Here is a 12,483-nt window from a genome sequence, read left to right on the forward strand (position 1 = left end):
TGCTGAGTTAAGCTCACACAGCTGTGCTTTTTCTTCATCAATGACCATCTGGACATTTTCCAAACCCCTTTCTTTCATTTTTGCCTTCCATATAGGAAGGAATCGATCTGTTAGGAGGTTCTCTGCAGGCCTGACTCTGTCCTGCAGACCCTCTGGTACGATCCCCACCCTATGATAGGACTCAAGATATCTTATATTCCAAGTGCGCTTAACCTGCTTGACCAACAAATTGCGATGCTTTTTGAAAAGAGAGTCAACATTAACCTTACCCTCAGGGTCGGCGCCCTGCACAGTCACAGTCTCCAAATCACTATCCGAGTCATAAATCACCACATAAGCCATGATGGTTAAAAACAGTGTGCTGGGGGCCCGTGAGCAAGCTGTTCTGACATCCAATTTGCACAAGGGATCAAAAATCCAGGGCGTGCATATTAAGTAACAAAGGGGGGGATGTGCAAAGCGAGATGAAACCAAAACTCGAGAGTTATATAAATGGTACAAAATCTTCACTTTATTTAGTTATCAAAATGGTAAAATGTGAGAACTGGATGTCAGACATGTCACAGAAAACCCACCCACCCACCAATAAAACCCAAAAGTCCAAGGAGCGAGGGCCTTTTCCTAATGTGCACCTTACACATAAGTATGGAGATCCTATTATTGCCGTGGAGGACAGTTCACTAACTCAAAATCAAACAGACAGCTAATTCAGGACAGGTCAGCTTAGGATATGACAGGAGATTCCTGTCTCGTGCTGTGACCAGTGCATGCGCGCTTCCTCAGGGTGTGTTCTAATCATGACTGAAAGGTAAGTTTAAATACTCAAAAGCCGATCTAGCTCCGCCTCCAGGGCGGGCCGGGATTGGCTCGCTGTGAAGCAGTGACGCGCAGGGCGCCGACCCGGCTTCCAGGGAAGGAGTGTCGCTCAGAAAGTGACGTAAAACTACGCAACAGGGTCCGCAGGTAAGCACTTAGCAGGTGCAGTTCAGATTCTATTATAAAACCATAATCTGCAGTGAGTTCCATCATAGGGTGGATAGGATCCCCAAGCAGCCTCCAGATTGGAAAGTATATGAGGTACTTAATGTAAGGGTCTCTATCAGCATGTTAGTTTATTTATTAAAGGTCCAGAACAGACCCCAAGCAGAACAGCGCAGCTGGACACATGTCATTATAGAAAGCACTGTAATCCAAAATCTACATTGTGTCCCAAAGGGACCAAGGTGCGAAGCTTAAAGATCCAGCTGCACTCCTTCTGCTTGAGGCGTCTGTCAAAGTCACCTATACGGGAGGAGATATTGAGTTTGTAGATTCCCTTAGCTTTTGAACCAAGTAGGCTGCCTCCATGAAAGTCTTTATAGTGTTGCGCAAGGGGGGTTGTGTAATCCTCGTCTTTCGCATTGCGCATATGCTCACCTATCCTCGCCCTCACGGAGTTCCACAGCGCGGGCTCGGCTGACGTAATCACTGGCCGCAACACTCACTCAGGCCTCCAGTCCTTGCACGCCACGTTACCATGGGGGCAGAGCTAACAGTATGCTGGCCGCGGCGGCTGGAGGAGGCGGCGCTCAGCATGGGCAATGTGAGGGGAGGCGGTGCCGATTAAGGAGGTGGACTGTAAATATGAAGGCCGGGCACGGAGGAGGCGGCACACTGATTTTAAAAGTAAACACAGTTTTCTGGCCGCTCTTTCACACGTCTTTTAGCGAGCCAGAGAGCCATATGTGGGGATGAAAAGAGCCATATATGGCTTGCGAGTCATAGGTTCCCGACCCCTGGCCTAGAGTAGAAGTATTCAGACTGACACTGGCACCTTTCCATGCATCTTGGAGCCTTGCACCATGAATATATTTCCTTCTACGTGCTTCCAAAATGAGTGAACCCCATCCTACTGGGCTTACCCTGGCTCCATACTCATGCACCTATGGTGGACTGGCTCACTGGGGATATTCTGACCTGGAGCTCTTACTGTCTCAAGCATTGTCTCTATCAGGTAATACCTCCTCGACCACTCTGTACAGTGACAGCTTCACCCCTACCTCGTCTTACAGAGCCATACTCTGACTTTTCAAATGTTTTCAGCAAGAGGCAAGCTGAGGTCCTGCCGCCCCAGACCATACAATTGCCCCATTGACTTGATTTGATCCTCCTCGAGGTCATGCATATCCTTTGTCATTACTAGAGAAAGGGCCGCCATCAGAAATTTTGGGGCCCCTCACACATAATCAAGCCTGGACCCCCCCGGGCCCACCTACTGGCTGCTGTGCCCACCCACTAGCCACCCCGTGCCCGCCATTAAGTGCTTTCACAGGATAGGATTACAGATACCTTAGTGGAAAATAAAATGAAAAAAGCGAATCCCAATCTTTCTTCCAGGTTGGTCACAACTTACTGTGCAGGTGCTTCCCAGCGAAGCATATCCTTGTACGGGTTCACGCAGCCAGGAGCGCTCTGCGCAGGCACACTATGTAGTGGGGACTTCGCAACTACATAGTGCGCCTGAGCAGAGCGCTCCCTCCTGGCTGCGTGAACGGATAGGATATACTTCGGATAGGATACGCTTGTACTTTTTACCGCCCAAGGCCCAGTGCCTCCAGCCGCCTAATGAAAACAGCTGGACTATGATTGGGTTATGGAACATAGGAAAAGGAGGGACATTAGAGATACTGATGGATCAGGGTACTAGATTGAAAATTCAGGTCAGGAGAGATTAAAGGTGGCCATACATCAGCCGACCAACCAACCAATCGACCATCCAATTTGATTATTATAATCGAATTGGATGAAAATTGGAGCTGCGAAGTGCATGCCGGACCGACAAAGCGACCAATTTTGGGACAGAAATTGGCCGCACGGACGATCATGCATGCTGCAAGATGTCGGGCCGAAGTTGGTTGGTCGGGAGCGTGGTTCGCGTTCACCATGTAAGGCGAACTTTTCCGGTTCATCCCCATAGTGCACCATTAGGGTCAACTTTGACCCTCTACATCACAGTCAACAGGCACATTGTAGCCAATTAGGCTACACTTTCTCCTGGAGCCATTCCCCCCCTTATAAAAGGCAGGCAGCGCTGGCCATTACACTCACTCATGTGCCTGCATTAATTAGTGAAGGGACAGCTGCTGGCAGACTCTCATAGGGAAAGATTAGTTAGGCTCTTGTAGGCTTGTTAGCTTGCTCCTGGCTGATTGTTATTGTTAAAATAGCAACCCTCAACAGCTCTTTTGAGAGCTAATGTTCTCCTGATGTGTTTGTTGCTTCATTGTGGACAGACCAAATTCGATCAGCTGGACACTGGTCACTGTTGTTCTGTCATTCAGCTAGCTCAGCCCGACCAATACGGGCTTCAAAACCGCCATGGCCTGCACTCTCGCCATGGTGCGCACCAGTCCAGCACGGCTGTTACACAGTGATATTGGTGTGTCAGTGTGAAGCAGAACTCTAATTACACTCCCTGATTGATGTATGCACATGCAAGATGTTTTAAAGCACTTTAGGCCTGCAATTTAGCATTCAATGTGATTTCTGCCCTTAAAATGCTGCTTTGCGTCAAATCCAGATTTTTTCCCCGGGACTTTTGGCATCTATCCTACTCCGCCATGCCCCCCTCCTCCAGGTGTTAGACCCCTTGAAACATCTTTTCCATCACTTTTGAGGCCAGCATAAGTGTTTCTAATTTTCAAAGTTCACCTCCCCATTGAAGTCTATTGCGGTCTATTGCGGAAATTCGCGAACCGAAAATCGGAGGATTGGGCCATCTCTACCATAATCTTCTGATGTATAGCCACCTTAAAGAATAGGCCTTTTGGCGATTTAAGGTAAGGCTTGGAATTTGATAATAGGATTATGGGAAAAGGGATAACATTATTAAGTTAAGGTTACAGATTACAAGATAAGGGTGACTAAACTGACTGAGGATACTTAGTGACATGACTATGTACTCTGTAAAGTGCTGTAGAAGTGTCAGTGCTATAAAAATACATAATAATAATATGGTAGGACATTAGACTATGACTATGGTAGGATTAGATTGTGAGCTCTTCTGAGAAAAGTCAGTGACATGACTATGTACTCTGTAAGTGCTGCTGGAAACATTAGTGCTATATAAATACATAATAATATGGTATGACAGACTATGGTAGGATTAGATTGTGAGCTCCTCTGCTCAGCCCCGCCCCTCAGTGTCAGAGGGGAAGGGAGGGGTGCTCTCCTCTACGTGCAGTGCAGTGTATGCAGGAGAGATTGTGGAGGACAGAGGCAACCGGAGCAGACAGCTGATTACCGAACAACAGCTGATCTGCTGCCGGTGTGACACCCGCCCAGCTGCCTCAGTTCTCCTGCTGCTCACAGGTGCCCTGTGCAAAAATACGTGCCATGCACGTTGGGGAAGGGAAGGGGGGGGCGGACCCAGGGCCCCTCACTGGAGTGCTAGCTGTCCCCCCCTGATGGCGGCTCTGACCGGAGACCCAAGCAATGTCTGACTACATCAGAGAAAACCTAGAAATCGCCTCCCCGGCAGGAGCTCTTTTTTATTTTGGTTGTGGTCTAAATAAAATCACTGTGAAGTATAAGTACCCCTTGCCTATAATATCAGAACTGCATGATTGTCTTGAAGGGGCTAGGATCTTCTCTAAGCTTGATCTGCACAGACCTACAACCTCATTCATATCAGAGAGGGGGATGAAACGAAAACTGCTTTCAACACCAGAGATGGCCATTATGAATACTTGGTCATGCCCTTCAGGCTTTGCAATGCTCCTGCAGTATTCCAATACTTTGTAAATGATATCTTCGGGGACTTGTTATATAAAGGTGTTGTCATTTAGTTGACAATATTTTTATCTATTCTGCAGATCTTCAGTCACATCGACAACTTGTTCTCCAGCAATTAGTAGAACGATCTATAAACTAAACTGGAGGAATGTATTTTTGAACAAACTGAAATTCCTTTTCTGGGATATATTGTCACAGCTCAAGGATTTACTATGGATCCTGCCAAGGTGTCTGCTGTTCTCAATTGGCCTCAGCCCCAAGGACTGAAACCTCTCCAGCGTTTTCTAGGTTTCACCAACTATTATCGCCAATTTATCAAAGATTACTCTACTATTGTAGCTCCACTTACAGCTCTCAGCAAAAAGGACAACAACTGCAAGTCTTGGTATTCAGAAGCTATATACAGGCCTTTACTTGTTTAAAGGAAACTTTTTCAGCTGCACCTATCCTACAGCGTCCAGACACAACTCAACCCTTCTTTCTTGAAGTTGATGCATCAGTTGGAGCTGTGCTTTCTCAGAAAAGTGCTTCTGGTAAGTTTCGCCCCTGTAGCTTCTTTCCTAAAAAATATTCTCCTGCAGAGAAGAATTACTCCATAGGAGATCGTGAACTATTGGCAGTAAAATTGGCCTTGGAAGAGTGGCGTCACCTACTTGAGAGAGCCTGCTTTCCTGTGACCATTTACACGGATCACAAAAATCTGCAGTACTTCCAGTCAGCTCAGGGACTTAATCATCACCAAGCCAGGAGGGCATTATTCTTTTCCAGGTTTGACTCCACGCTCACCTACCATACTAGTTCTAAAAACACCAAAGCAGATGCTCTGTTCCAGTCCTTTGACACGGAGGATCTCTAAGAGCTTCATGTTACTTCCTGTTTACACAGGAAGTAGCATAAAGCACTTACTGATGGGAGACCTCCGGCGCTAAGGAGGTATGTGTCCAGTCTGCCGCCGCCCGCTGCCCCTATTGATTGCAGGAGGGGGCGCGCTGAGAGGAGAGCCCGAGGTGAGGGAGGGGGGGAATGTCCCCCCTCCCCGCCGATCTGCGGCCACGCTCTCCTCTTATGTTCCAGCCCCTCCTGCCCCCCAAAAAGTCCCTGAGCGGGCCCTGGGGGGGCTTCGGGGGCCAGATTTTTTTTGCAGGGGGGCCGGGGATTTCTATTTACGCCCCTGCTGGTGCGAGTGTCCCAGAGCTGCTGTGGATTTAATATAGGTCTTTCAAATTGTATGTGGAAAGCCAGGTCTGAGCCGAGACATATAGCATAGCAGTGTTCTCCCCAGAATTTTTTTCCAGCCGGGTGGCATGGAAAAGTAGCCGGGTGGGGAAGTAAGGTGGGGGAAAACAAGGGTGTGTGTGTGGAGGATCACAAAAAGTGTCGGGTGGGGTACTTCAATCACCCTGGGTAATACTAGGTGTGGGAGAAGATTGCGCCGAGTGCTACTGGATGTGGAGGTAATACCAATGAAAGCTAGCAGGTGGGGAGGGAGATCTCACCCTTGGTGCAGCTGATGTAGGTGAGGGGTGCATACTAGATGCCTCACACTGTGTTGCTAGTGGATTGAGGGTACATGACTGGCTGCTGCTAATGGACAGGGAACCATCTCCCTTTGGGTTATATGGGGGGGGGGGGGGGGGGGGTGTCTCGCACTGTGTGATGCTGATGGGGAGGTGCTGGTGGGCAAGGGAATCAGACTATGGGAGAAGGGAAAGTAAAGAATACACACAAACACCCACACCCACCCAACTTGCATAAGCAGAACAGACCCATCAGAGTCCAGGAGAGATTCATTTATGAAGGATTTCAGTTTGGAGACACAGGACTTTCCCCGTCACAAGCACACATATAGAACGACAAGAGAGCTATGTGCTTCCACAGCCACTGGCTCTCACACAGTTATGTCTGCAGTTTACATTGCGGCTGACTCCAGACAGCATTCCATCTCTCACCGTGACCTGCCCAGGATCCTCCTGCTATAAATCACAGCCCACCACACTGCTCCATCCCGCTGTCAGCTCTCCTATGAATCCAGCACGTGTTTCTCCCCATGAATCACAGACCGCCGCACTGCTCCGTCTGCTTTATGCACTGAACTTCGTGCACATAAATTAACATGTTCAGCCGGTGAATGATTGCGCTCTGCCTGCCTCTACTAGTCTCTGCCCCGCACAGCTTACACTACAGTGACAGTCATGAGCCTCTGCAGTGAGTCGGCAGCTAGCGCTATGGTCACACCTCTTAGCATACGCTGAGCAAATCAGTGCAGGAGCTCGCCAGGAAGCCCGAGATCTCGCGCACAGAGGGGAAGAAGCACAACCTGACAGCCGGGCACTTCTCAGTGAAGAGTGTGGCTTGCGGTGATTTCATCAGCCGGGCGGTAACTTATCTTACCCGGGCGCTCCGCCCGGCTGATTGATCCTGGGGAGAACACTGCATAGTATTGAGTAGGAAACTTGCACAATTGTTATTGGAGCTTGAGATGCATATGAAATAGTAGTCCTGCACCCAATCACAGAGCAGGAAACCAAAGATTTTCACACTTGTTGGTATTTAGTCTTTGGACTCAATCGCAGTACCAAATCAATACAGTGGTGTGAAAAACTATTTGCCCCCTTCCTGATTTCTTATTCTTTTGCATGTTTGTCACACTTAAATGTTTCTGCTCATCAAAAACCGTTAACTATTAGTCAAAGATAACATAATTGAACACAGAATGCAATTTTAAATGATGGTTTTTATTATTAAGTGAGAAAAAACCCTCCAAATCTACATGGCCCTGTGTGAAAAAGTGATTGCCCCCGTTGTTAAAAAATAACTTAACTGTGGTTCATCACACCTGCGTTCAATTTCTGTAGTCACCCCCAGGCCTGATTACTGCCACACCTGTTTCAATCAAGAAATCACTTAAATAGGAGTTATCTGACACAGAGAAGTAGACCAAAAGCACCTCAAAAGCTAGACATCATGCCAAGATCCAAAGAAATTCAGGAACAAATGAGAACAAAAGTACTGTAATTGAAATCTATCAGTCTGGTAAAGGTTATAAAGCCATTTCTAAAGCTTTGGGACTCCAGTGAACCACAGTGAGAGCCATTATCCACAAATGGCAAAAACATGGAACAGTGATGAACCTTCCCAGGAGTGGCCGGCCGACCAAAATTACCCAAAGAGCGCAAAGAAAACTCATCCGAGAGGCCACAAAAGACCCCAGGACAACATCTAAAGAACTGCAGGCCTAACTTGCCTCAATTAAGGTCAGTGTTCACGACTTCACCATAAGAAAGAGACTGGGCTAAAACGGCCTACATAGCAAATATCCAAGGTGCAAACCACTTTTAAGCAAAAAGAACATTAAGGCTTGTCTCAATTTTGCTAAAAAACATCTCAATGATTGCCAAGACTTTTGGGAAAATACCTTGTGGACCGACGAGACAAAAGTTGAACTTTTCGGAAGGTGCGTGTCCCGTTACATCTGGCGTAGAAGTAACACAGCATTTCAGCAAAAGAACATCATACCAACAGTAAAATATGGTGGTGGTAGTGTGATGGTCTGGGGTTGTTTTGCTGCTTCAGGACCTGGAAGGCTTGCTGTGATAGATGGAACCATGAATTCTACTGTCTACCAAAAAATCCGGAAGGAGAATGTCCGGCCATCTGTTCGTCAACTCAAGCTGAAGCGATCTTGGGTGCTGCAGCAGGACAATGACCCAAAACACACCAGCAAATCCACCTCTGAATGGCTGAAGAAAAACAAAATGAAGACTTTGAAGAGACCTAGTCAAAGTCCTGACCTGAATCCTATTGAGATGTTGTGGCATGACCTTAAAAAGGCGGTTCATGCTAGAAAACCCTCAAATAAAGCTGAATTACAACAATTCTGCAAAGATGAGTGGGCCAAAATTCCTACAGAGCGCTGTAAAAGACTCGTTGCAAGTTATCGCAAACGCTTGATTGCAGTTATTGCTGCTAAGGGTGGCCCAACCAGTTATTAGGTTCAGGGGGCAATTTCTTTTTCACACAGGGCCATGTAGGTTTTGAGGTTTTATTCTCACTAAATAATAAAAACCATCATTTAAAACTGCATTTTGTGTTCAATTATGTTATCTTTGACTAATAGTTAACGTTTTTTGATGAGCAGAAACATTTAAGTGTGAAACATGTAAAAGAATAAGAAATCAGGAAGGGGGCAAATAGTTTTTCACACCACTGTATATACAGTATGCATGTATTCACTCCGCATAAGCGACAGGTAAATTTGTTAAGAAGCAGAAAAGTCCATCCAAAAACGGGTATGCAGCAACAAAGCGTTCGGCAGCAAAGTTTCCAAAGCAATAGATGTTAGCTTGCAGGCAAAGAAACAGCTCAGTTGAAGCAGGCAAGATAGCAAGGCAGATCAGTTATGCTCCACTGCACAGCTCTTTAACCTCCTTGGCGGTAATCCCGAGCTGAGCTCGGGGTATGCCGCCGGAGGTCGCCGCTCAGGCCCTGCTGGGCCGATTTTGATTCTGTAAAAAGCAGCACACGCAGCCGGCACTTTGCCAGCCGCGTGTGCTGCCCGATCGCCGCCGCTCCGCGGCGATCCGCCGCGTGCAGCGGCGAAAGAGGGTCCCCCCAGCCGCCCGAGCCCAGCGCAGCCGGAACAAACAGTTCCGGCCGGCGCTAGGGGCTGGATCGGGCGGCTCTGACGTCAGGACGTCGACTGACGTCCATGACGTCACTCCGCTCGTCGCCATGGCGACGAGGAAAGCGAAACAAGATAGGCCGCTCATTGCGGCCTATCTTGTTACTTTCGATTGCCGGAGGCGATCGAAAGTACGCTTCCGGAGCGCCCTCTAGTGGGCTTTCATGCAGCCAACTTTCAGTTGGCTGCATGAAATACTTTTTTTTTTATTTAAAAAAAACCCTCCCGCAGCCTCCCTGGCGATTTTAATAGAACGCCAGGGAGGTTAACAGTATTGGCAGTTCATATTTACCACACCAGCTGGACATCCAGAATGTTTCCAGAGTCCACAGTGGGAGATGATTGCGGGGCAAAATCAGTGGCCACAAACACTAGATCTGACATGTTGCGCCATCTCAATAACAGCCTCTAAAAAGATCGGTGTTTGGAAAGCAAATCTCGTCGTCAGGCAAGGCACGCCCATCGTCCTTCTGCATCACATAGCCAGCCGCAGATGCATCATGCGCAGTACATCGCCCCACACTCAATAGGAAGGAGGGTGCACACGCGTAATGTGCTTCACAGTGGGACGCAAACAGAAAGAGCATGTGCCCCACTGCGGGTGAGCGAGAAAACAGCGCGCAGCCCTCCAGTGCCTGTATTTACTGAACATAAGGATGCACATAAATGTGAAGATAAATAAATATAAATCCCTACTAAGCACCACAATGCTAATTAGATTGCAAAATATAACATACAATATACAGTGCGCTTAATCCCCCAAAGCACACCGGGACACCTCATCAGAAAAAAGAGGGGGGGGGGCACGGAGTCTGTAGGGATCAAATTAGAAATAGAGGGAAAGGCCATAGACACAAAATCAAAACACACAAAAGATAAAAATAAAAAATATATATGAAGGATATGAAAAAATGTATTAAATAACTCCAGCCAAAACATGGCGTGGTGTATTTTTATCCATAAAAACAGGGAGCACTGGGAAGGGCAAATGTCAAACAGGCATAAAGAACACATAGCACCAGTGAAACAAAGGAAGAGAGTCCTAAAAAAGGAAAAAAAAGCACCATATTGGACCGCATCATTGAGGCTCTTACCCCTTGTAGCATTCAAGGTAAAAATCCATCTCGGTTCCACCTGTACAAGTAATCTGTCCACATCTCCCCCCTTTCATGTATATGAATACGATAAAGTCCTACAAATCTCACATAACTAGGATCACCTCTATGTGTCAAATTTATATGTCTCGAAATGAGGGACCTAAACTTGCAGCCCCCATTGTCTCCCATGTGTTCCTTAAAGGGAACCTGTACTGAGTAAAATTATTTAAAATTAACACATGCGGTAACTTCAAATTGACATTACATTGCCATCAGTTCCTCTCAGAGGCTCACCATTTTCTTCTGACAATGATCCCTTCCAGTTCTGACAACATTTTGTCAGAACTGAAATATATCAGTTGCTGTCAGTTACAGCTGAGAGGAGAACTGATGTGTCCATGTTTCCCCATGGCTCAAGTGGGTGATGTTACAGTTTAACTGTGTGCTGACCAGAAAGCTGTTATGGAGTAATGGCCATTTTCAAAATGGAGGACAGAGAATTTAATTGATCACAGTGGACGAACAGGACGCAGGAGAGGAAAAATAGATTGATAAGTAGAGTACATGGGAGGTAAGTATGACTTGTGCATGTTGATTTTGACTTTTAATTTTCAGTTCAGGTTTTCTTTAATACATTCTGTGAACACACAATAGGTTTTACCGATGTAGAAACTGCCGCATCTAAACGTCATAAGATATATAACACAAGTAGTGTTGCAATTCACGAAATGACGCTATCTCCATGTTCGTCCATTGGGGAGTGTAACTTCAGGCTCCACTGCTAAAAATCTACACTAAGTACAACCTCCACACCCATATGTACCCAATTCGGAGCAGTGTTTATTCGCTGCTTTGCGACAAAAGTGGCTGGATGTGAATGATTCTCTAAGGGTTCTAGACTGCCTAAAGGTAATCTCTGACCTATGGGGAAGAAAGTCTCAGACCAAAGGATCACTGCAAAGCACATTCCAATGACGACCCAATATTTTATATAATTGGCTATCTTGATCACAATACCGAGTGAACAGGCGTACTTGATTATTTTCATTCACATCTTGTGTCTGTATTCTCCTGGAACTGTCGAGCAAATCAGCTCTTTTAGTTCCCTTGGCCTCCTGATAGGCCTTCTTAAAGGGAAGGTTCAGGGAGGGGATTAAAAAAATAAAAATAAATTTCCACTAACCTGGGGCTTCCTCCAGCCCGTGGCAGGCAGGAGGTGCCCTTGCCGCTGCTCCGCAGGCTCCCGGTGGTCTCCGGTGCCCGACCCGACCTGGCCAGGCCGGCTGCCAGGTCGGGCTCTTCTGCGCTCCATTTCCTGGCACTTCTGCGTCCCACGCCGGCGCGCTGACGTCATCGGACGTCCGCCGGGCTGTACTGCGCATGCGCAGAACTACTGCGCCTGCGCAGTACAGCCGGGCGGACGTCCGATGACGTCAGCGCGCCGGCGTGGGACGCAGAAGTGCCAGGAAATGGAGCGCAGAAGAGCCCGACCTGGCAGCCGGCCTGGCCAGGTGGGGTACCCGAGACCACCGGGAGCCTGCGGAGCGGCGGCGAGGGCACCTACTGCCTGCCACGGGCTGGAGGAAGCCCCAGGTAAGTGGAAATTTATTTTTATTTTTTTAATCCCCTCCCTGAACCTTCCCTTTAAGCCACCTATTCTTATATCCTCTTTCTGACGTAAGATCTTAGCTTCTTTTTCAATATCTGCATCTTTGGAACAGTTATGACGGACTCTTAAATACTGTCTAGTGGGAATACCGCGAATTGTGCACTTTGGATGTAGACTATCAGCTCTAAGGAAGGAATTAGTCGCCGTCTCCTTAAGATACAATTGCGTTACAATGAGGCCATCTGTGCTGACATTGATCCTTAGGTCCAAAAAAGGGACAGATACAAAATCGCAGTTCATGGTAAATCTGAGCTTAAGATCGA

At 47.3% G+C, this 12,483-nt stretch overlaps 1 protein-coding gene across 5 annotated transcripts in view; it reads right to left on the reverse strand.

The window, feature by feature from the left end:
* The window catches only part of CLPTM1L (CLPTM1 like), a 699,988-nt gene that overhangs the window by 303,795 nt on the left and 383,710 nt on the right, over window positions 1-12,483 (reverse strand). The window lies entirely within an intron of this gene.

The sequence above is a fragment of the Hyperolius riggenbachi genome, chromosome 5 (assembly GCF_040937935.1).
Source record: "Hyperolius riggenbachi isolate aHypRig1 chromosome 5, aHypRig1.pri, whole genome shotgun sequence".
Lineage (NCBI taxonomy): Eukaryota > Metazoa > Chordata > Amphibia > Anura > Hyperoliidae > Hyperolius > Hyperolius riggenbachi.